At 43.7% G+C, this 25396-nt stretch overlaps 1 long non-coding RNA gene across 1 annotated transcript in view; it reads left to right on the forward strand.

The window, feature by feature from the left end:
* The first annotated feature begins 5022 nt into the window (after nucleotides 1–5022).
* The window catches only part of LOC102447401 (uncharacterized), an 81258-nt gene continuing 60884 nt past the window's right edge, over nucleotides 5023–25396 (forward strand). The window contains exon 1 of the long non-coding RNA XR_012901653.1: nucleotides 5023–5129. This is a non-coding gene — a long non-coding RNA (uncharacterized LOC102447401). The remainder of the gene's footprint in view (nucleotides 5130–25396) is intronic.

Below are 25396 nucleotides of genomic sequence, written 5' to 3' on the forward strand. Positions count from 1 at the left end.
GTTTATAATTTTTTCTTTCTTTTTCCTAATTTATCTTTAAAGATTGAGTGTCCGATGTTGACATAAATCTAGGAGAACTGACCCGTAAAGTAATTAGAGGAGGAATTTGCCCTTTCCTCCACCCTCTCATCTCAAAGCCAGATCAGATGAAAGGCAAGCTCTGTTTACTTCCTGATCTGTCTAATTTCTGTAACAAGGACCATCACCAACTTCATCTTCATGCAGCTGCTAGAAGTGAAACCCAAGAGGCTGCCCCAGGCACTGCAGCACCTTCTCAAAATGGTTCGACCTTAATGGATTAGTTTCCCCCTGTGCAGGTGGCAATTTAACAAGAGAAGACCAAACTTTTTACACTTATGAGACCCCTGGTGAATGGCATCAAATATCAGAAGAGTGAAGCAGAGCAAAAAGGGTAGGGAGTCTTCCATTTTAATCTCCTCCTACCTTGACTCCCTCTACACACATCATATTTAGAAAGAAAATAGGTCATAATTTTCAAACCTGGACACCTAAAATGAAGGGCAAAAGTGGTCTGATTTTCAGAACTGTTAACTCATCACAAATCCCACTGACGTTAATGAGGAATACTGGGGTTTTGAAAATCTGGCCACTTCTATTTGAATATTTGAAAAAGATTTAGGAGTATATCTTTAGGAAATCATGTCTGAAAATTTTGGCCATATCCAATATCATTTTTTTAAAGCAGTAATGAAAAAAGTGTTTTAAAATCAGTAATTCTTGCAAGCAAACAATAATTTAGAACTCCAGAACCAAGTGCAGGCTTGGTAGGTGCATTTAATTTGTAGAAAAGAAATAAAACAAAGCTGCTACCTTATACAGAGAGAAAGTTTTCACAGTTAAACAGAGTGTCCTTAGTAACGGTATCTTTATACTATATTTATGGCTTGTTTGTATATGGATTTATTATAATAATCCAAGGCCAAAATTCAAATTTAGATGTCTGAAATCAGTTTCCTGAGTATTGAGTACCATACAAAAACATTCTGTACTTAGGCCATCTAAATAAGTGGCCTGATTTTCCAAAGATTTTTGAGCTCTAGTAGCTCCAACTGCAGTGTTTCACAAGATCAGGGCCTGTGTGTTTTGAAAGTTTGTTGCCTTATCCACCCACTAGTTGGATGTGTCTCAAAATTTTCCAATAAAAAATATATGAGATCAGTTTGAGTGACGTAGAGACATGCAACCCAAAGAGACAACATCAGCAGAAAAACCAGTTAAAACTTTACATCAAAATATCCTGGCTATTAGAAAGGCTCAGGATCGGGGGTCTCACTGGACCACCCTGATTTTCATGCAAACCTGCTCCTGAGTGGCCAGGCTGGCAGCTATCCTGCCTTAGACAGCCACTTTCCAGTGCCTAGTGCAGAGGTCGTGGATGAGGTCCACAAACTCCGCACTAGACCAGGTGGACTCCCGCCTCTTGCAGACCTGGGCAGGCTCCCGGGAGCCGCCAGCCTGGTCCCGGGAAAAGGCAGAGGGCTGGGTGGCAGCGGGTGGCTGGTTCGAACCGTGCCAGGTGCAGGGTCTGCTGGCTGAGTGCTGGCAGGCTTGCACCTGGCACGGGCACCGTAGCCAGACCGTGCCCCTTTAAGGGCTCCGGGGCCGGAAGGGGGGCAGACGAGTTTCCCTGGTGGTGCCCAGAGTGGCCACCAGGGAAGTTGGGGAGGGCTAGCCTCCCACTAGTTCGAATTAAGTAGCTACACAGCCCTTAATTTGAACTACTTAATTCGAACTAGGCATTAGTCCTCGTAAAATTAGGTTTACCTAGTTCGAATTAAGTGCTCTGCTAGTTCGAATTAATTTCGAACTAGCGGTTTGCCTGTGTAGCACCTATTAAAGTTACTTCGAACTAACGTCTGTTAGTTCGAATTAACTTTGTAGTGTAGACATACCCTATGAGACTCTGGCGCTTGGGAATCAATTTTTGCACACATTGTGTCTGTGAAACTGGGTATATACTATTAATTTGACAAACTGAGAAGTAGCATCAAACTTAATTTCTACCAGTTCAGTGATCTATCTATTTTATATCCTTCAAAATGTAAAGAATGCCAGGTTTGAATGTCCTACAATTTTGGAGGTACCAAATTCCTAAAGAGTTGGAGGATGGTTTGGACAAATATGACTGATTTAAGCAAAGTGTTAAAATTAGTGTGATGCAGCTAGCTAAAACAGGTGTATCTTGAGTCATTGCAGTGAATGTAAATTACATTTAGACTATGTTCTTTCACACATGCTTCTGCTAAATCAGAAATCAAAATTTATAATCTAGCAAGAAGGATTCAGGGAAACCACGGAGATTTATAACACACTCTAGAGATTTGTAGGCTATAGTCTATTTGATGGATTGCATTTTTCCATATACTCTATGCAGTTTTTTATTAATAACAGATTATAATATTGACTTTTCTTTATATTAACATTTAGTATTAAAGTTTATTTAAAAATTAAAGGATAATTTAATACAGTATAAATTAAAATTATTCTTCATTTTGCCAGTTTGGGAAATTCAAGAGTACAAAGGAGAAAAAAACCATGGAAAAACTACTCTCAAAAATTATATTGCAGCACTAGTTAGTGAGATTTTGGAGAGACAACATTCTTCCTATAAATAAGAGCCCAGTTCTGCAAACACTTGCTGCTGGAGAATAACTCCATTCAATTAAATAAGGTTGAGCCTAAACAGCACTCTAAGCTCGAAATAAGATATGCAATTTGCGCTATGCAAATTGCGTATCTTATTTCAATTCTATTTTGAAAGCGCTTATTTTGAAATTCGGCATGTCTACACAATGCCATATTTCAAAATAATGTGCTATTTTGAGACATCTCTTAACCCTCGTGGAATGGTGGTTACAGGGATGCCAAAATAGTGCACCAGTTATTTCAAAAATATTTCAAAATAACAGGTGGCTTGTTAAGCCACATCGTGTAGATGTATCCTAAGGAAAATCAGTGAGGTTTCACATATGTAGCTGCAGCAATATATCTCTATATTAATGTTTGATCAATTGTTCATATAAAACATCATGTTAAATGTAACTCAAAAATGCATCCACCAGATTTAAATAATGAAAGCATTATATTTCAGAAGACACATACAGGCAGTCCCCGGGTTACGTACAAGATAGGGACTGTAGGTTTGTTCTTAAGTTGAATCTGTATGTAAGTCGGAACTGGCGTCCAGATTCAGCCGCTGCTGAAACTGATCAGTTTCAACAGCGGCTGAATCTGGACGCCAGTTCTGACTTACATACAGATTCAACTTAAGAACCCCAGGCATCCCCAAGTCAGCTGCTGCTGAAACTGATCAGCGGCTGATTCCAGGAAGCCCGGGACGGGGCTACCTGTAGTCAGCCACTGGTCAGTTTCAGCAGCGGCTGACTTGGGGACGCCTGGGGCAGAGCAGCTGGGGTGCTGCTGGGTTGGTCCAGTAGCGCCGCCGCTCCTCGGCACTACTGGACCAACCCAGCAGCACCCAAGCTGCTCTGCCCCAGGCGTCCTGATTCAGCCGCTGCTGAAACTGACCAGCAGTGGCTGAATCAGGACGCCTGGGGCAGAGCAGCTGGGGTGCTGCCCGGTTGGTCCAGTAGCGCCCAGAGTGGCGCTATGGGACCAACTGGCAGCGCCCCAGCTGCTGTACCACAGGTGTCCGGAGCAAAGCCGCGGAGCACGGGGGCAGCGGGGCAGCCCAGACGCGCCGTGGCTGTCCTGCTGCCCTCGGGCTCCGTGGCTTTGCTCTGCTTTGCTCCCCGTCCCCCTGGTCTGCAGACTAGGGGAACGGGGAGCAAAGTGGCGGAACACGCAGGCAGCGGACAGCCCAGACCAGGGGAACGGGGGGGGCAAAGCAGAGCCAAGCCGCAGAGCACGTGGGCAGAGGACAGCCCTGTCCGCTGCCCACGTGTTCCGCCGCTTTGCTTCCTCTCCCTGGTCTGCTGGAGACCAGGGAGAGGAAGGGCCCCGTTCGTAACTGCGGATCCGACATAAGTCGGATCCGCGTAACTCGGGGACTGCCTGTATTAGCCAATCTGAAATACCAACTCTCAACCAATATCTCTAATTAAGCAACAGATATAGAGCACCCAATAATACAGTAAAGCTATTCTGGCATCACCATTTAATAGTGTTCATATTGCCCTTTTACTGTGGATTTTGTTAGCCCAATGCCAATATAATTTAATTATGACATATAATTTTGCTTCAAGAAAGAAATGATAATTTCATATGGATTCCAGAGGCTAAGCTTTTCTTTTCTTTTCTTTTCTTTTCTTTTCTTTTCTTTTCTTTTCTTTTCTTTTCTTTTCTTTTCTTTTCTTTTCTTTTCTTTTCTTTTCTTTTCTTCATTTGTGTCTAATTGTCCTGCTGTACATGAACAGTATGGGAATGGGTCCCTCAGTGCAAGTGAGTACTTGCAGCTATTACAAGATCCAATTATTAGGGTGCGTGCCTACTGAAATATTTGTTTTTCTCAGTAACCATTGGAGACAATTGACATTTTCAGTTCAGATTGCTTCCTATCCAAAAGATAATACCTAGGTTTAGCTGGATTTTAAGTTAGAAAACAGGAAAGGAGTGGCAAAGAGCAATGAATTAAAAAAAAAAAAACACTTTTCATCTTTCCTACCCAACAATTGTGCAAGAATGTAACATCAAAGACATTTAGGAGAAAGGCAAGGAAAGTATAGCAGAAAAGAAAAAAAAAACTTAGTCTTTTTAAAGCTCAAATCAGAAGGTGCACACTTGTCATTGACATACAGGTTTGTTACTGAAATGGCTCAAGTAGTTGAATAAAATGATCTGTTGTGTGATCAGTAGTGATCTATACCCAGGTACCTGGCAAGCTATGACATGATTCTAGAAGTACTTCACCATGTCCTATATATATTTGCGTGGGTCTACACTGCAACATCAGGTCAATGTAAGCTATGCAATTTGAGTTATGTTATTACGTTCCAAAATAATGCTTCTGTGTAGACATAGCCTAAATGCTTGTTTCCAATACAGGTCGGATCTCCACTGCAAGGATCAATCCACTGGCGCTCAATTGAGAGTCTAGTAAAGACCCAATAAATCACCCTCCTAATCAACTCTGTGGTGTGGACCCCATGGTAAGCAGATCTAAGCTAAGACGTTATTCCAAAATACCATAGTCTGTGTCTACACACAGCAGTTATTTTGACATAATGTCAAAATAATGTTGAGCTGGAGGACTGCTTACTCTGACTCCTGTAACCTTCATTTTCCGAGGAGTAAGAGACGTCAGGGGGAGAGTGCTATATCTCGAAATAACTGCTGTGTAGACAGTGCCAAAAGTCAAATAAACTATTGCGACTTAAGATATACAATTAGTGTAGCTCAAGAGATACAGAGTTTATCCCTGCTGTATAGACATGCCCTTAGTGTCGTGAAAAACATAACTAATATTTCAAACACAACACAAGTTTTCAATTACAATATTTCAAGCACAACATTATTATGATCCTACTATTTTATAAAAGAAAAATCTATTATGAAAAGGAGAAGAGATAGAACTTTGCATTTTTTTATCCAGAATCACTAAGAACATTGTGGATTTTGTCTGATATATGAGAGATACATAAAATACAAGTCTGTGGGAAAAAATATATTTGAGACAGAAATTGCTAAAATAGCAGGAGCATTCTCAAAAAATGCTTTTTAATCATCTTGCACAAGTTATTGTGACACAAGCTATTGTTTGGCACTCCATTTAGGCTACATTTAATTCACACACCTGCCCTGTCAGACTTAGTAATGTAAAGTTACAGTGATAAAATCAAATCAACCTGCTAATGCTAATGAACGTGATCCAAAGCATATTGAAGTAAATGGAAAATCTTACATTGACTTCACTGGGCATTGGAGCAAGGTCTAAATGAACTATTGATTAAAAATACCCTGAGATGTTTTGCCAAATACTATATTTACAGTCTGACAAATAAATTCTTCCAAACTTGAAAACAACAAAAAAAAATTATGTCCTGAAATTTAAAAGTACAAACTTCTTTACCTGACTCTAGCATATATATTAATTGCCCAGATTCTCATCCCATATAAATCAGCATAATCCCATTGATTTCAGTGGAGCTGCGTCAATTTACAACAGCTGATTATAGGTATAGCTACAAAATTAACACAGATGAAACAGGGTTTTTTTAATGTGCATAAATGAGGCTTCAACATTTTCTGATTAAAAATAATTTTTTAAAAATCTCAGGTCATGTATGTTTTGTTTAGTGCACTTAGTATGATGAACTCCTGACAAATGTTTTAATTTTTCTTGTGGCCAATTTCCAGATCAGTTATTTACTTTCTTTCTACCTCTGCGGGTTCAATTGGCTATAGAATTCTGCTTCACTTCCTGTCTTGAACTGTTTGTGTAATGGTGCCATGCTCTATTAAACAGCTGCTGCATTTGTTCTCAGACTACTCCAGAGATAGATAAAGCGATAACTGTGTGTGTGTTTGTTTTCAATGTTTGCTATTGCAAAGGGCTGGGTATCTTTTGGAAGGTGCTTAGCATCCTCTTCTTAAAACGCTAGGGATTGGATCCACAAAGGATTTAGATGTCTAACTGCCACATTAGGCACATAAATCCAATATTTATGTTCTCAAAGCCCCTGCTCAGCTGCTACCTAAATTCCCTGGGTTCCTAAGTTACCTCCAGTAATGTCTTGGTATTCAAATTTCTACCACTGTGCATGCACACAGCACCTCAGTCCTGATACTGCTGAGCTTCAAAGTATCTGAGTTCTTCCTGATTTCTCAAATTAAGCATTCCCAAAACTGTCCTGCCTGCAGGGCCAGATTCAGTAAGCATGTTCAGAGGTCAGAAATAAGCTCAAGGAGCTCCAGGCTGTGATGGGATATTGTGGCATGGGAGCGGGTGAGGCTCTGCTGGGAGCACAGACTCTGGCAACTCAGGGATGAGGAGCTTGGGATTCAGGAGGGGCTCTGGATGTGACTGAGAAGTTTGGAGTGCAGGAGAAGTCTTGGGCCTCGGGCCTGAGGCTGGGGCATAGGAGGGGGTTGGGGATTCAGGCTCCTGGAGGGAGCTGGGGAGAGGTTCAGTGCTGGGGTAGGGTGTTGGGGCATGACAGGAGGTCTCATGGTGATACAGCACTTACCCTGGACAGCTCCTGGAAGTGGCCAGCATGTCCCTGTGGCCTTAGGTGCAGTGACAGTTAAGTGGCACCACATGGAACCCTTTTCTGCAAGCACCACTTTTGCAGCTCCAATTGGCCAGGAACCGCACCCAATGGGAGCTGCAGAGCCAGCAATCAGGGTGGGGGCAGAATCACTAAGGGTGGGGGCAGTGCACAGAGCTCCTATGGTCGCCCCCTGTGCCTAGGAGCTTGACATGTCAGCTACTTCTGGGAGCCATGTAGGGCAGGTAGGGAGACTTCATTAGCCCTGCTGTGCTGCTGACTGGTCACTTAACAACCTATTAAAATCTCTTGGATTGTTTTTAATAGTCACTTGGAGATTGATGAAGATTCTGGAAAACTCCCAGTCAATCCAGGAAGATAGGTAACTCAGCCTCTTTTGGATTGCTACAATCATTATTCCCATGCTATTTTTATCTGCCTTCTCAAGGAGAGAAAGTACAGTGCAGCATGTCAATTTCTCGTCAATTCTTCATCTGTGCTATGTAGCTTGAAGGTTTCAGGGACATTTTTAAAGCTGCTTAGTTGATCCTGTACATGGAAGCTTAAATAAATGCTATTTGCATTAGAACAGGCATGATTGCTATTTCTTATTCACTGCAATTGAAAGAGTGATTGCAGCTTGGATAGGCTTATGCCCACACTATCTTTAAGCTAAATAGCATGCTAAAAATAGCAATGAAGATAACAGTCGTATAGGTTGTACACACCTACCCAGGCAGAGCCGATTCTAGAGAGTGTGTGAACAAGGAGCTCTCCCTTGGGCTCCAACTTCTGGAGGGGTCTCTGAGCTTTTTCTTGTTGTGGGTTAATTGCTCAGCCAGTATGGGAAACACTAGAAATTCTGTCTGCATTGGGCAGCAAAACTTCTTGAGCCACTCTGTCCTGTGCCCCAGGACCCAGGTATGTAGTTGGTTTGCTAGTTTGGATTGCTATATCTTAATTGCTATTTTTATCATGCTAGTTAGATTAAAACTAACCTTTTTATCATGCTAGTTAGATTAAAACTAACATTTGATTGCAGTGTCAACATATCCTCACATCCATTCCCCATCTGTAAAATGGGACGAACAGCACTCCCTGCCCTTGCAGATATTTTGTGAATATAAATTCATTGCCATCCATGAGGTCCTGTTTGTTGTAGTGATGGGAGCCATATAAAACCCAGATGAAACACAAAGATAAGGCAAATGCTAAGGGAAACCCAGAAAAAGGTATCAATTTACATCTTTTTCTGTTGTTATTAAAGGTCCTATAAAAGTAAAAGGTGTTATTATATTTAATTAACAGTTTAGACTTCAGGCACTATGGCTCAAATCCAGCTTCCACCTCCATAGGCACAGGGGTGTGTCTACTCCGTGAATGCTCCCATTGCAGCTGATTATCCCACATCAAAGAATCCACTCCTACACATCTTCTCTTGTCCTCTCCTCTTGGTAGGATGTGGAAGAAGACAGTGTCTTAGCGCGCGCCCCCCCCCCCCACACACTTTATGAAAATTGGATTATGACTATGAATATGCATATTTCAAAGATGCTTTCTGAAAAATGGGGTCATGTAACCTGTCATTCAAGAGCCTGTGATCCCCTGAATGGGATATCCTATGTTTGTGCATGTATCTTTCTTGTATATGATATTAGAAATATTAAGTGGGAACCTATATTCTTAATCCAGGTATTCTAGTAAAAGCCATTAGTGATGCTTTAGGAACTTCATGGCTTGGTGATCAAGTCAACAACCTGTGGTTGGTCCTACAAAGCCATGTGACTAGACCACCTGATGCTGGAACCCATATTAGATCTGGTACTTTTCCACTCAAAGTGAGAATAATTTGAACTGAACACAAGGAGTTCCCTGCCTTAGGCAACGGGGATATAAAGGGGAGAGCCAATAAGGAGTGGTCAAATGCCAGGAGACCTCCCCCCATCCAACTGACTACCTAAGATACCTTCTAGAAACGTCTAAGACTGAACAAGGGCAGGAATGGGCCTAACTAGGAGGCTGCTTAGCTTGTGGAGGAGATCATTAGAATGACTGTTAGGATAAGAATTTGCATGTAACAAATTTCTTAGCACATTAGAATTAGCTGGGATGTTTTGCTTATTTTGGCTTAGTAACTTACTTTGATCTGTTTTCACTTGCAACCACTTAAATCCTACTTTCTATACTTAATAAAAACACTTTTTATTATTAAGTCCAGTATTAAAAACTGTTAACTGAGGGGGGAGCAACCACTTTTCATATAACTCTTTCCTTAATAAAAAGGGTGAATGTATAGGCTTTTCTGTGTAAAACTTATACAGTGTAAAATGGATTTATTTGGGATTTTGGTCCTTTTTGAGGGATGGGTTCTTGGGTGCAGTCAACAGCTTTATAGCTATGTCCTTCCAGAGCTGAGCTGGTTCAGTGTCTGTGTTGCTCTGCTGGGGGGTGGGGACAGTAACCCTAATTCTTGACTAGGGGAGACCAGAGCTTCTACCCCAAAAGTACACAGCTGTAGAATGTTCCAGAGGACTAATTTCATTTACATGCCCAAATCCTATAGGCAGGCATCTAGTTAACCAGTTTGCATGTATAATACGATATTTATCTTTTCAGATGCAGAAGGTTGGTTGACCTGGTTATTTATGAAAAATAGGGTAATCAACAAGTTAAAAGCAGAAATTATACTTGTAGTTTTAAGGCTGAAGGCCATTTTAAAAAGCTGACCTCTTTTTCAAACAAACTCACCTTCATTTCAATCTAGGAGCAAAGGAACAGAATTTGTATTTAATTGTCCCAAATACAATCTTTAAATAGCTAATAGGGAGTACAGTTTCTACACTGAGAATTGTGCGGTACTGTTCAAGGAAGCACTGAGCTTTTTTAATCTGCAAACAATAGGAAAAAACTTCTTTCACAACGAGGCATTCCCCATGGCTTGAGATAGACAAAGGGTACTAGCGTTATTTCAAAATAATGTTGAAATACTGTCAAGATAGAGGATTTCTTACTCAGATTCCTGTAACCCTCATTGTACGAGATGTAAGGGAAGTCGGAGGAAGAGTACTCTATTTTGAAATAAGTGCTGTGTAGACACTCCCAATTTCAAATAAGCTATTTCGAAATAAGCTACACAAATGACGTAACTCAAATTGCGTAGTTTATTTTGAATAAAGCCCTGCTGTGTAGACACACCTGACGATGCAGCACTGATCTCTTGACATCTTGGCACTGGAAAAGACAAATGTGGAAAATAATTGTGTACCCACTTTAAATATTGTAAATATAGTTTTTTTCAGACAGAATCAGTTGTGAGGTTAAATTTAGGGTGATATTTTAGAAGGTTGTTCTGTCTTAATCCTACTCATGGGGGAATTCTGTGCCTCTGCACATGCACAGAATTTATGTCCCCCACAGATTTGTTTGTTTCCCTGTAGAAAAAAATGACTTTCTGATGGGTAAGAAAGGGAAGCCACAAGAGCAGTCAGATGACCCTCTTCAGCAGTATGTTTTGCGTAGTCAGGCAGAGAGGTAAGTCACTATGGGGTGGCAATGGGATCTGTAGAAGACTCAGCTAGACACCTCCAGACCCCTTCCCAGTTCCATCCTCCCCACATTCAGATCCCACCGCCCACTGAGCCACAACCATCTTCTTCTGGACTCCCTGCAGAGTCCTATTTCTACTGCACCCAAAACCTCCCAATAAGTGCCTGTACATTCAGGACCCGCACACAGACACCTGCCCTCTGCCCCCACCTCCACTGTGTTGTCCAAACCCAGCTTGCCCCAAAAAGAACCCTCTCTAGCCACACCTGGATCCACCCACACCTCGCCCCTCAATAGTTGGATCCTGCCTTGCTGAGCCTCCCTTCCCACACCTGGTGCACCCAGCATGGAAAGGCAAGCCCCTGGGGTGTTTTGGGGGCAGGCCTGGTCCTTGTGTGTGTCAGGTTGGGGGCAACCTCACTTTTGAATCTGTGTCCGGGGGAGGAGCTGCACAGTGATCTCCTACCTCTGTAAAAGCGACGAGCAGTCCTGTGGCACCTTATAGACTAACTGAAGTGTAGGAGCAGTACCAGTGTGCAGGAGAATGTACCAGTGACAGTATGGCTGATCTGGTTAGGTCCTGTGATGGTGTTGCTGGTGTATATATGTGGGCAGAGTTGGCACCGAGGTTTGTTGCAAGGATTGGTTCCTGAGTTCGAGTTATTATGGTGCGGTGTGTAGTTGCTGGTGAGAATATGCTTCAGGTTGGCGGGTTGTCTGTGGGCAAGGACCGGCCTACCTCCCAAGGCCTGTGAAAGCGAGGGATCATTGTCCAGGATGGGTTGTAGATCACTAATGATGCATTGGAGAGGTTTTAGCTGGGGACTGTAGGTGATGGCCAGTGGTGTTCTGTTGGTTTCTTTCTTGGGCTTGTCCCGTAGCAGGAGGCTTCTGGGTACACGTCTGGCTCTGTCAATCTGTCTCCTCACTTCCTCGTGTGGGCCTTGGGAGGTAGGCCAGCACATCTCCTGCACATCTACCAACGTAATATATGCCATCATGTGCCAACAATTCCCCACTGCTATATACATCGGCCAAACAGGACAGTCCCTACGTAAAAGAATCAATGGACACAAATCTGATATTAGGAATGGCAACATACAAAAACCTGTAGGGGAACACTTCAATCTTCCTGGACACACAATTGCAGATCTAAAAGTAGCCATCCTGCAGCAACAAAATTTCAGGACCAGACTTCAAAGAGAAACTGCTGAGCTACAGTTCATCTTTAAGTTTGACACAATCAACTCTGGATTAAACAAAGACTGTGAATGGCTTGCTAACTACAAAAGCAGCTTCTGCTCTCTTGGAATTCACACCTCCAGATCAGCTGTTAGAAGTGGGCCTCATCCTCCTTGATTGGATCCACCTCGTCATCTCCAACCTGATCCTGGCCTGCATATTTATTCCTGCCTCTGGAAATTTCCACTACCTGCATCTGACAAAGTGGGTCTTTGCCCACGAAAGCTGATGCTCCTACACTTCCGTTAGTCTATAAGGTGCCACAGGACTCCTCGTCGCTTTTTCAGATTCAGACTAACACGGCTACCCCTCTGATACTTCCTACCTCTGTGCAGCCAGTGGCCTGGGCTCCCCAATGCCATGGTGCAAAATTTTAATTTTTTTTGGCATAGCATGCCCTAAGGAGTATTACATTCAGTAATGCCTAGGCAAGAACCCGGGTCTAATTTTCCATTTTTACTGAAACCATGCAGGGCTCATATTGGCATTCAGACGTTAGATTGTTCTTTGCACCTATAGGTCAGGTACGCTTTGCCTACATTGCCAAGTGCAGTGGTATGGTCATGGCACCAGTGCTCAGAGAAATCTTTTCCAACACTGTAGGTAAACCACCTCCACGGGAAGAGTAGCTAACAGCACTGTGAGCCTATTTACACTGGCAATTTACAGTACTGTAACTTTCTGCGCTCAGGATATGTTTTTCACACCCTTGAGCGAGAAAGTTACAGTTCAGCAAAGTGACAGTGTAGATAAGCTTGTAGTTTGGCAGCTAAGTGCTAAAGTGTATTTACAATTGATTGTGTCCACAGATCAGGCGATTAGACCTTTAGGCTATCGTTTCCATGGTGATAGGAGATTTGTGTATGCAGTTCTTATTAATTGTAATAATGGACAGAGGGCAAGCGAATCTTCTAGGCAACTTTAAAAATATTAGCTCAAAGTTGTAGCATCTGCACCCCACAACTAATGCTGCCTAAAAATTGCACTGGCAATGAAGCACGGCAACAGAATGGAAGATTGCCCTTTGGAAAAAGCAGCACTAAAAAAGATGACCCTACCAGGTTGGTCAGAAAAGGGTGTAAGTGCTGCCAGCCACAGCCTCAGGAGGATGAAATGAGAGATTGAATTTCAGAAAGAAAATCTGAAACAAAAGGGGCAACACAGTCCTTCATCTCTTTTTTCACATAGGCTGAGAATGCCAGTCTGTTCCATAGAAACAGAAGGCTTCTGTGATTAGATTTTGGGGAGTTTATCCTGTGTTTCTCTTCTCTGTAACAAAACTTTCTGATAGCATGAATGACACATTATCAATGAGTTCTGCTGATGTGATTTCTATACAGTCCATTTTTATTTCCTGGTTCCTATCCTGCATGATCTGGATCTTGTAAATAGTATTAGTACATGCAATAATTATAATTCTCCTTGACTGCATCATATTTAAAGGTGTAAGCCTCTCAATCCATCTCCTTGAAGCAGATTGCCCAGGAGAGAACCTGTACAATACAGCTGGAGATGCTCTGATCCTATTAACTGACTAGTGAGGAGAATATTTGAATCAGACTCCAGAGCAAAGCAAAACCCTTATCTCATTAAAAGGAAAGCTGACGAGACTGTACCACCAGGGTGTAAATGTGGGTGTCCCTTGGAACATCTGCTTGAGTCAGATGGGTGAGTGCTGAAAGGAAGTGATATTGAGGCATTTGGGTGAGGTCTCTGTGACAATATCTGTTTGTGTGTATGCAGGTATACCTCCCAGTCTGACAATTTCTTAAAGTGCCATGTGGGAGAAGCAACCCAGGGAGGTATCAAATGAAAATAAGAGTGCTGACCAATTAAAATGAAGTGGGATTAATTAATTAATCTGTCTATTTACCACTGGAGACTCTATAAGCAAAAGCTTTTGGGGTTACTATTTTATAGGAACTTTAGTTCCTTCATTTGGAAGGTTTTATTTCCTAGGATTTTTTTATAGTCTTTGTAGAATTATCAAGGCCCCCACTTTGTATTTTTCTGGCTGACTTCTTTCAGTACAAACACGGTTTGGTGTCAGGCACCAGTCAGTATCTCCAGGTGCTGAGTATCTTAATAATGGGGTGTTTTATTACCTTTCCCAGATGGGGATGAGGTGTGTCTGCCCATTATCAGCCCAGTCCTCCCATTCTCCCAGCTTGGAGCCTGTGGTTTGGAGGAGGGGGTGAGTAGTTCTGCTAAGGCAGCTGACCCCTTCTCTTCTGTATAGAAGGGCGGTATTCCCTGTGCAGAGGCTTACCCTCTGTGTGTGTTAGGAAGGGCAATCCAGGCCAGTGATAGCCATGCCCATATCTTTTGTGCTGTGTGAAAGAGATTGCTCTGCAAAGTGTACCATTGGCTTTGGTTTCTTCTTCAAGGATGCCAAATGCAAACTTTTTCCTGCCTCTTTCCCTCCCCTTTCCCATCACTGGCTCCCACCCAGCTGGGCTCCATAGCATGATCTCTGATGGTGACACTCTGACACTCATGCTGTTGAACCCTACTGGAGAATGGAAATCCTCAGAAAGAGAAAAATAAACAGCTCCCCTCACCCCCGCCAAAAAAACCACCCAAAAACCTACCCAGACTGATATATTGTAAACTAAAATAGATGAAAATTTGAAACTTAAGTTGAACTACACTGGTGTGGTGTGCATAAAATATTGTATGAAACAAATGCTTTGAATTAAGACATATTGGAAAGCTTAGGGCTGATTAATAGCTACTGCACTCAGACTTCTGAGATACTTTTTTTTTTTTTTTTTTTTTTTTGCTGGGGGCCAGGATGGAATTGCAAACATATTCATTAGCAATAATGTGCTTGTTTGTCATTGAACCACCAAGTAAGCATGAACACACGCCAAGAAATACTTAGAGATACTTTGTTGCGAGGAAATAAAAGCAAGGTCGCCACAGTTGGCCACTGAATTAATTGGCATTTGTCTAGATGAAGTAAATTTTGAAGAGGAGAATGAATGAAAGGCTGCTAGACTCAACTCAGATTTCCTTTGCCCAGAGTGTTGTAAATCGTCTCCAATATTTCAAGGGGAGATGAATCAAAAGCTACACTTCCTCTTCTCCCCAGCATGAGTGAACACCATTAGAATTAGAGATAATTTTCATCAGCACAGCATGAGTAACCTAAAACTAGGTGAAGGAATGGGGCCTCATCATTCTCATAATACTTGCTGCACAGAGGGGGCTCGCCCTATAGATCAACATGGAGTGAAGGTAATTACCATCACCCCATGTTCCAGAATGTAGTGAGAGCTCACTGTAGGCCTGGGATTCAGGAGAGGAGAGTGAGCTGGTCTTGGAGATTGCACATTGTCCTCCTTCAGGTTCCTTTAAAAACTTTACCAAGGCTCTCTAATATTTTCCCGCCATCCTTTCATGTTGGGAAATCTTCCTAGACCAGGGGTCGGCAACCTTTCAGAAGCAGCATGGCAAGATTTAACTTATTCACTTCTGTTTACGGGTCTGCATGCCATTGATACTTTTTAAAGTCAATAATAGTCCTACTCACATTTTAGCAGCTTCATTAATAAATAAATTAAGATGCAGATCTTACCATTTAGTGTGATCCTTGGCCTTGCTTTCCCTTGCTGAGTTCTCTGATCTCAGGCTTGTAGTTTGATACTTTAAGCAGCACACAAGCCTCTGTCTCCAGCACTGTTCCACTAGTGATGATGGCAGAAGAATGGCAGCCTGATCTCCCAACCACGGCAGCCACCACTGCCACAGCATCTTTCTGGCACTCCCATGCCACACCTCAACCCCAGGTCCTGTCCCAGCAGCCGCCCATGGCCTGCCCCAGGAGCAACTATCACACGGCCCTAACATAGCTCCAGCCCTTGCCCAGAACTGAAACTGGGGCTACAGCCGTGTGGTGACTTCCCAACTGTCCTGGGTGGTGAACCACTACCAGAGGAGCTACTGCTGCAGCCATGTGGTCCCAGGCTGGCCCTGGCCACCAGAGAAGCCGCTGCCACAGCCACATGGTCCCGGCCCGGCCCGGCCCCAGAGGCTCCGCTGCCATGGCCATGCAGTCCCAGGCTAGCCCTGGATGCTGGAGGAGCTGCTACCTCAGCCCCAACCACCTCAGCTAGCACTGCCTCCTCCCACTGCCGCTGGGGAGTCATGATGGGTCTTCTACAAGGCATATCAATGAAATAACAGCCACTTGGGGAACAGGACCAGCCCACAACATTTTGCTCAAATGATGCCCCCGTGTCCCCTCGCTTGGGCCAAAACATTGAAAAGTCTCAATTCTCTGGGTCCTAGTGGCACCCCCTCCCCCCCCACACACACAGTCTGGCACCTGAGGCGGCTGCCTCCGTTCGCCTCATGGTAAGGCCAGCCATGTTGGGAAGTTAGTGTTGCAGGGCTCTTTTATTGTCTGTTTTAAGTAATCTGTAAAGCAGGATTTTGGTTTTAGTTTTTGAAAAAAAAACAACAACACTTTCTTCCTGAACAAATAGTAAAGTACCTATTTAGTGGACACCAATTATTTCTACTCACTCTAATCTTTTGTGCTGTGAACCTTTGAGCCAGCACTACAATTACTAACTAGATTAATTTGTACAGCAACAATTTGGAACCAAGGTGCAAGAAATTATAGCTTCTCAATCCCGTTTTTTCCCCTTTTAAGCAGTTTGCTTGTGATTACAGAGTTTTGCTTTCTAAGCGATAAAATCATTTTTAAAAGTTCAAATTTACTTAATCCATAAAACTAATTTATGGCTGTGCAAGTAGGAGAAACAAAGGTTGCCAATTAATGGCCTGAGTTATTTAAAAATGACTGAGGTAGGCAGTTTTTCCTTCTCCCATTTCTGATGACTTTTCACATGTAAATGCTGGCCTGTACTATTCATTATTTTACAAAAAAAGTAGATTTATGCAGATGTAGAGATCCTTACATGGGGTTACCATCTTTCATGCTTCCAAAAGGAAAACTGCTGGGGAGTGGGAGATAGGGTAGAGAAAGAGGGGAAGTGCAGGTGAGAGGATCCTGAAAGAAGTATGTGGGAAGCACAGGAGAGGTATCTGGGGCCTCACTCTGGAAGTGGGAGGCACTGTCATAGTGGCAGGGCAAGCTGGCACAAGCCTGGGATTCAGCACCAGCCATCTGTCAGCTCCTCCTTGTCTTTCCCTCTCTCCTGCTGCAGGGTTCAGAACCAGCTGTGGGTAGGTGGGAGCCAGCTACAAGAGGGTGTGGGTAGGCGCAGAGCCAGCTCCTTTTGAGCTGCAATGTCTGCTCCACAAAAATTCCCGGAAGCTGCCAATTATTTGACAAATCAGCCCAGATAGAAGGTAGAGGATCAAAAAAGAGGAAATGTCTGGGAACCCCCTAGGTTATGTCTATACTGCACTGTTTTGTGCAAGAAATATGCAAATGAGGCGAAGCGTGGAATATCATCACCTCTCATTTGCATAATTAAAGAGCGGCCGCTTTTGCGCAAAAACCCCCTCTTGCGCAACAGCTGTTCTTCCTCATTAAGAATGGCTCTTGCGCAAGAGGGGTTTTTTGTGCAAAAAAGTGCCATGTAGATGGCTCCTTTTTGAGCAAAAGCCTCTTGCACGAAAAGCGGACGCATATTAATTATGCAAATGAGATGTTCCACACTTTGCTTCATTTGCATATTTCTTGCACAAATCAGCACAGTATAGACATAGCCTGGGGGTTTCCCAGACATTTCCTCTTTTTTGATTCTCTACCTTCTGTCTGGGCTGATCTGTCAAATAATAGGCACCTCATTTGCATAATTTTCTGTGCAAGAGAGGACAGTGTAGATGTAGCCCCACTGTATGGTATCCCTATTCTTACACAATACTGGGAAAGGAAGATGAATGTGATCTCTGACTCAGTAAGGGTATACAAAAATCAAAACAAAAAAGACCCACAGCAGCAAGCTTCTGAGCCCAAGTCAACTGATTTGGGTGTGTAGGACTTATGCTGAGGGGCTACAATTCAGGCAAGGGCTGGAGCTCAGGCTCTGAAACCAAGAACCCACCTGGAGCATGGGCCCTAGACCAAACCCAAAAGTCTGCATTGCTGTTTTCAGCCCCACAGTGCAAGCCCACAGCAGTTGATATGGAATCTGAGACTTGTTGCAATATGGGTTTTTCATTCATTTTGGTTTATTTTTTCACTGGTATGTATTTTTTGCAGCATAGACCTACCCATTACTGCTTTCATACTCTTACTATTTACTCTGTTAGCATGTGTGTAACTTTACTACAAATAGATGTACTCTAGCCAATGTAACCATTTATATCCTTAATGTCAAAAATGCTGAGCTCATAAGTAAAAAACTAAGGGTAAAATTCTGGACCCATTGAAATCAATGGCAACCTCCCGCAGTCCTACCTCATTGACTTCAATGGAGATCAGGTTTTCACTTTGATTTCCCACTCTTCCTAAAGACCTCATGCTACCAATTCAGTATTTTATTAATTCAAACCAGTTTTCATTTTATTCAAACCATTTCACCTTCCTAAAGTAGTAACAAATTATTCTTTTAACCACTTGATTTTCTCCCCCTACTCATGGTCTCTGTTAATTGTATTGCTGATCTCAGTTACATAGACTCTTATTCTGAAAAATGCTTAAGCATGTGCTCAAATTTAAATCTCATTGAAATTCCTTTGTTGGGTAGGGATGGTTTTAAGGACAAGTTTAAAGTTTAGCACATGCTAATTATCTGCCTTCTAGAAACCAGCCATAACGGGCTAGGTCTACAATGGGACATAGGTGTGGCAACATCAGACTTTCAGGTACCCTGTGTCTAGAGAAATCCATAGCTCTGAGTCAGGTCTGGTCTACATTATAGACCTGTACTGGTATAACTACATTGGTCATGGGTAGGAAAAATCTACATCCCTGAGCAACATAATTTATAGTGACCTAAATTGCCATGTAGATAGCGCTTTGTTGGCGGGAGAGTTTCTCCTATTGACATAGCTACCACCTCTCAGGAAGGTGGATTAACTACACCGATGGGAGAGCTCTTTCCCGTCAGCTCGGAGCATCTTCATTTAAGCACTATAGTGGGGCCACTACACTAATGCAGTGCTCTAAATGTAGATCTGCCTCCCAGCCCAGATCCACAGGTGTGGTAGTGGGGTCACAGTAGTCCAATAATAGCTGTATATCCATTGTGCCTCAGCCTCAGATTGGGCTCCAAAGTGTGTATGTGGGGTCATGGGGTTACCTGAGAGCCTGAGCCCCAACATCAAAACATCTATTTTTAGTGCATTAGCATGAGTCCCAGTAACATGAATCAAACCCTAAAAATGGGATTCACAATAGCCAGCAAGTTGAGCAGGGAGCCACCTAAGGTAGCCAGCAGCCCCAGCAAAAGGGTGTGTGGGGCCCAAGGCAGGACACTGGGAGTGAGGCCCCAGGCCAGGCCAGTAGATAGTGAACATTCAGCAGCATGGGGCCCCGAAATCACAGGGCCCAAGGCATTTGCCTTGCTCGCCTAGCTCGCCTTGCCCTAGGGACAGTCCTGATAGCCAGGAAGAAATGATCAGGGAGGTCAAAGGCCCTAATTCTGTTATGGTATGTCTACACTGCAAAGTTATTTTGAAATAACAGCTGTTATTTCGAAATAACTTTACCAGCATCTACACAGCCAAACCGCTATTTTGAAATAAAATCGAAATAGCAGAGCGCTTATTTTGAATTTGGTAAACCTCATGCTCAACTGTCTCCCAGCACCAAGGTACTTGGTGTGAGTTACACACACACACACACACACACACACTCAGGGTATGTCTACACTACCACCCTAGTTCGAACAATTTTTAGTATGATTTTTTAAAACAATTCTAAGTAGAACATTTGATAGTCTGATGTTGAATTCCTCATGCACAAAGAATTCCTACTGATTGCTGGGGTATAGTATACAACCATCGTTTCTGAACTATGTAGGTCAGAGTCAGCCTATCCTTTCAGTGCAGATAACTCAGTTAATGACACACTAAGGGTATGTCTACACTACCACCCTAGTTCGAACTAGGGTGGTAATGTAGGCAACCGGAGTTGCAAATGAAGCCCGGGATTTGAATTTCCCGGGCTTCATTTGCATAAAGCCGGGTGCCGCCATTTTTAAATGTCTGCTAGTGCGGACTCCATGCCCCGCGGCTACACGCGGCACAAACTAGGTAGTTCGGACTAGGCTTCCTATTCCGAACTACCGTTTCCATGTGGAGTAACGGTAGTTTGGAATAGGAAGCCTAGTCCGAACTACCTAGTTCGTGTCGTGTGTAGCCGCGGGGCACGGAGTCCGAACTAGCGGACATTTAAAAATGGCGGCGCCCGGCTTTATGCAAATGGAGCCCGGGAAATTCAAATCCCGGGCTTCATTTGCAACTCCGGTTGCCTACATTACCACCCTAGTTCGAACTAGGGTGGTAGTGTAGACATACCCTCAGGGAATTAGCATGAGTGATGGGTACCATAGGTAGAGGGAGACTATGCCTCCCCAAACAGTCTACAGTGACCCCACCCACACTTGTCCCAGGACAGGCCCCATCCTGCAGTTCCCAGCCCATAGGGACTCAGAGTGGCTGGGGCTAGGGCTGCATTGCTTGGTGCTTGGATTGTACCACCTGGTACATGGAGCTGGGAGGCACTGCATCTGTGCCATCTGGAGCACCAAGACTGAGCATACGGCAGACCGGGGTGGAGGTGCTCTGGGCTCCTGTGGGAGAGAAGAAGATATAAGCAGAGGAAAGGAGGCTTGGGCACAAGAGGAGAGGACAGGGAGCTTGCATCCCTCAGTGGCTGAGGCACAGCTCACCCTTAGTAATTAGGCAGAGGAGGAGGAATTATTTTGAGGAAGGTGTATGGTCTGTCATATACAGGAGGGCAGACTAGATCAGGGTGGGCAATAAAAAAATGGCAGCCCGCAGGGTTAGTCCCCGGTGGGCCGCCGATGCTATGTTTACCTGTGCCTTCGCAGGTACTGCAGCTCTGGTTGATTTTGAATTGTTGATTGTAGCCAATGCAAGCAGCCAGAAGCATCACAGACTGGGACGTCACCTCCTACCACTTGCATTGGCCACGAAGAGCAATTTGTGGCCAATGAGAGCTGCAGTACTCTGATACCTACGGAGACACCGGTAAACATGGAGTGGGGACCCACCAGGAATGAACCCTGCAAACCGGATCTGGCCACGGGCTAGAATTTGCCCACCCCTGGACTAGATGATCACAATGGTCCCTTTTGGTCTTAGAATCCAAATAACTGTATCATATAGTTTAAGAGGAAAGAAGGAGTACTGGGTATATCTCTCTTTCTATAGAAGTTATTCCAGTTTCATTCAAGTGGAAATTGCAAGGGTTGTGTACATTGGCCCTCTGAAGATATCTGAATCTAGCCAGTTTTAATTAATCTTATCAATCATCTCAGAATAATAAAATTAATAAAAAAATGTAGTCGACTCTGATTCTAGCAGCAGTCACATTTTGTCATCTGAAAAAATGGCTTTTCTTTTGTATTTTAAATGACTGAAATTTGAAAAATAGATTTGTTAACTTCATAAAGGGCAGTAAATGTTATTATAAAGTGGTTGGTTAACTTGTCACTGTTCTGTTTTGAAGCTTGGAGTAACACACGCAATGGGTTATTGATATAAATAGTGTCTTTTTAAGAGGAGGCAAGTGACACAGTTCCTTCAGTTCCTTAGCAAGGGTTCATTTATTAAAACCTAAGTAATCCTTAGTTTTTCAAAAGATTTGTGTTTACTGAGAGTAAAGTGTGTATTAGTGATATAGATAAACTCAAAGATATTGGAGATATTGCATAACTCAGTGTGATATAATTATGAATATTTGTATGAAGTCAAGTATGTCATAAACAACTTTAAAAAAAAAACCAAGTAGCCCTCCAGCACCTTAGAGACTAACAAAAATATATGTATAGTATTGTGAGTGTGTGAAGTGGGTTTTGTCACTCCAAGAAACAAGACCTCATTATCTCAGTGGAATTCTTTCTTTTTTCCCTGTTCTGCAAAACTCCGGCGTCCTTTATAATACCAATATCATGCTAATATCAAACCGAGGCAAAGGAAACATTTTCACCATTCCCAATCATTCTAATTGAATGTGTAGTCTGTGTATAGAACTGTAATTCTGTCCAGAGGCTGCTTGTCAAGCCATGTTTTCATTGTATTTACCTGATTTGTTTGGCTTTAATCGTATTTACTTTTGAAGGTCAGCTGTCCTGCTCTGAAATGGTTAGTGGGTTGGGGTTTTTTTTACTATAGGGAGAAAATCAAAGCACATATGCACTCTTCTCATTTGGACTTCACAATAAGGAACAACTTCATTGTTCTGGTTATTTCATATCCTTATTGCTATAATGATTTGTATCACAGTAGCTCTTAGAGGTTCTAGCCATGGCTGGGGACCCCATTGTGCTAGCTGTGGGACATACACATAATAAGAAACAGTCCATGTCCTCAGAGCTTTCAAGAAAGGCAGAAAGAAAAGGTGGAAGAAACAAAGGATTATTATCAAGTGACCCTTCCACTTGCAGGGGCTAGCCCTCTGCCCCTCCTCTTCCAGCTTGTTGTCTTCTGGACAAAGCCCATTCTGCTCTCAGAACTCTGTGGTGCCCATCCCAGCTCTGCCTCTTCTGCCTGTGACCCTGCCCATGGCCCCTCTTCATTCCACTCCTTCCCCAATTGCCCTCTCCCTTCCCCCCACTGCCTTGTGCCCCGCTTCTGCCCCTTCCTTCATGGCCATGAGCTGCGGCCTTAAGAGGAAGGGGAAGGCAAGGCCTTTTCAAACTGCCAGGCTGGCCCTGCCCAAACCCACTCTCCATTCCACACAGATTCCCCAGTCTCCTGGGGTTTCCTGGACCTCAGACCATTCAGACTGGGATCATGCATTACTACTCCTTCTCATGCTTGGGGTGGGACAGGGCGGGAGGAGAAAGCCAAGACTGTGGGCCACCTGTGCTCCAGTAGAGCTGGAGAAGCCAGGCTGCAGGCTGTCTGGGCTCATGGGTCAAAGGTGCAGGCCGTCTGTTCCCCAGAGGGAATGGGTCAGGGACGGCTGCAGACCATGGGCTGCCCATGCCGGGGGGGGCACCCTACCATAGGGGACTTGACTCTCATGGGGTCCATGGGCAGTAGGGGCAGGATCTAGGGTGGAAGGAGTGGGTTTGGGGCCTTGTCTCCCACAGCCCTAGGTTCACCCACTGCCCATGTTCATGGCCCCTCCCCCATTCCACCTCCACTCCACCTCTTCCCTTGAGTCCCCACCCTCAATTCACTGCTTCCCCACCCCTGACTGTAGTCCTGAGACTGAAAATCTTTGTGCCACTGCTGCAGTGCTGGACCCATGGCAGGGAGTAAAAGCTCTTCCAGCCCTGGGGATGTTTGCAGCAATGGGTGCTTAACAACACTTTCCTTCTGAACCACCAGGATGTGATCCACAGCTAACTGCAGTAAATGGAAGGTCTGTAATGTATTAGAAAGTGGCACCTATCCATCAGTAAGCAAATATATGTCTTTATTTTCTCTCTTCCATGGTTCTTACAATTTAAGGTGACTTGGTTTAAAGTTATTTCATAATGGAAGATGATGATTGTAATGCTGCTGATAAATATGAAGTTGCATGAGACTTTGGGGCATTGACATGTGACAACATTCTTTGTGAAGCCTGCCTATACCAGACACCCATGTAAATCCCTTAGAAAAAATATGTATTAAAAGCAAGGGTAGCTTTTCTAAATAAATAGAATCATTTAAAAAGTATCTGCCATAAGAATTTCCATAAAGTTTGAAAGGACAAGTACTATATTCATAAACATTAACTTTAAGTCAGTGAGGTGCATGCTCATGCATAAATAGCACTATCATTAGGATCTACTGCAGTGCTCACAGGAGGGAAAGCTGCTGAGTGCAAACATTTCTGGCAGCTTGTTGAGCACTAGGACACTACAGAACCAGATGAAATGGAGCGCTTTCCTTCAGCTCCACTAATCGGAAAGGGATTATAATTCTTTTTTCTCTATAGTATTCAGGGACTACCCTCTCCCAGAGGTACTAGAATAATTTATGTAGCGCGGGTGCTGATTTGCCATTTAACAAAACTATAAACCCTGTATATGATGGAGACCACTTCACGCCAGGGGGTGCAGCAGTAACCCCCTCCTCCCAGCATTCCTACTTCTAGTATCTGTGCTCCCTCCTTTATGTCCGATAAAGTTAAGTGATTGACAATTTATTACCTCCAAAAATTAATTGTTATTTAAAAATGCTCTTCAGATAGGAGTACAGTAAAACACTCCAAGAAAATAATATTATTTCCTGATTTCCTGGAAAACTCCTCCATTCAGGACACAGCTTTCAGATGATTCCTAAGAATATTCATCTAGTGACTGTTAATTTCTGGAAATGTAAGTGAAATGACCAGCTTACCCATTCCAGGACTTCCATCAAACTCCTGGGGACAATCACACAACATGGGATGGCGATCAGTTTCTGTATTAGAGAGGCTCAGAGGTCAGCAATAGATAGGTGCTCTTAGTAGTGCTGGATGGAGGAGCTGGCACGATTCCTGCTAGCACAAATTATCTTTAGGCCAGGCCCACCAATAGGCAAGAACGAGGGCCCAGGGAACAGGTGCTAAGGTCTGGCTGGGGCGGGAGCATGGTGCAGTCCCTACCACACCTCTGTCCCTTTCCCTGAGACCCTGCCCCTTCTGTGGGCACAGAGCTGCCCCTCCTCAATCTTGTCCAGGTGCCCAGCAATTCTATTGCCCTCCCCTCCCCCTCTTTAGGTCATGTGTTCTAGAGCTTCCTATCATAGTGCATAGGATCCCTAGTCATGGATTAGTACTCCATGTGTTGGGCTGGGTGCTATGCAAACACAGAATAAGAAGAATCCCTACCAGCAGGCCTGCAGCTGGAAGCGGGGGAGGAGGGGCAAAGGGGGTAGTTGCCCCCAGGGCATAGTGATTCAAAGGGTCCCAGGGCTCCGGTTGCCACCACTGCTACTGACCCCACCCCAGCCAGCCAAGGCCCCACCCTTTCTGGGAGCTCCCCCACACACACCTTAACCTAGAGCCCACGAAGGCCGCTGGTGCCCCTGCCTTCCACAAGGAAATTAAAGCTGTCCTTCCCCAGTCACTATATTCTCACCTCGTAAATGTTCAGGGCAGCATAGGTACCAATTTAACAATTTAAACGTAGAAGGACCATAAATTACTTGTATGGATTAGAATATCAAATGGCAGTATAAGATCCTTTGAGCATGAAACGACTTGCATTTTTACACTTGCTAGCCTCAAGAATATAGTCAAAAGAACAAGTGACTCCACAGTAGGCAGTTGATTCTCAGGTAAGGCTGTATTTACATCTTGGACCATAACCATCATTAGCTGAACCTAACAA

Source organism: Pelodiscus sinensis, chromosome 2, assembly GCF_049634645.1.
Source record: "Pelodiscus sinensis isolate JC-2024 chromosome 2, ASM4963464v1, whole genome shotgun sequence".
Classification (NCBI taxonomy): Eukaryota; Metazoa; Chordata; order Testudines; family Trionychidae; genus Pelodiscus; species Pelodiscus sinensis.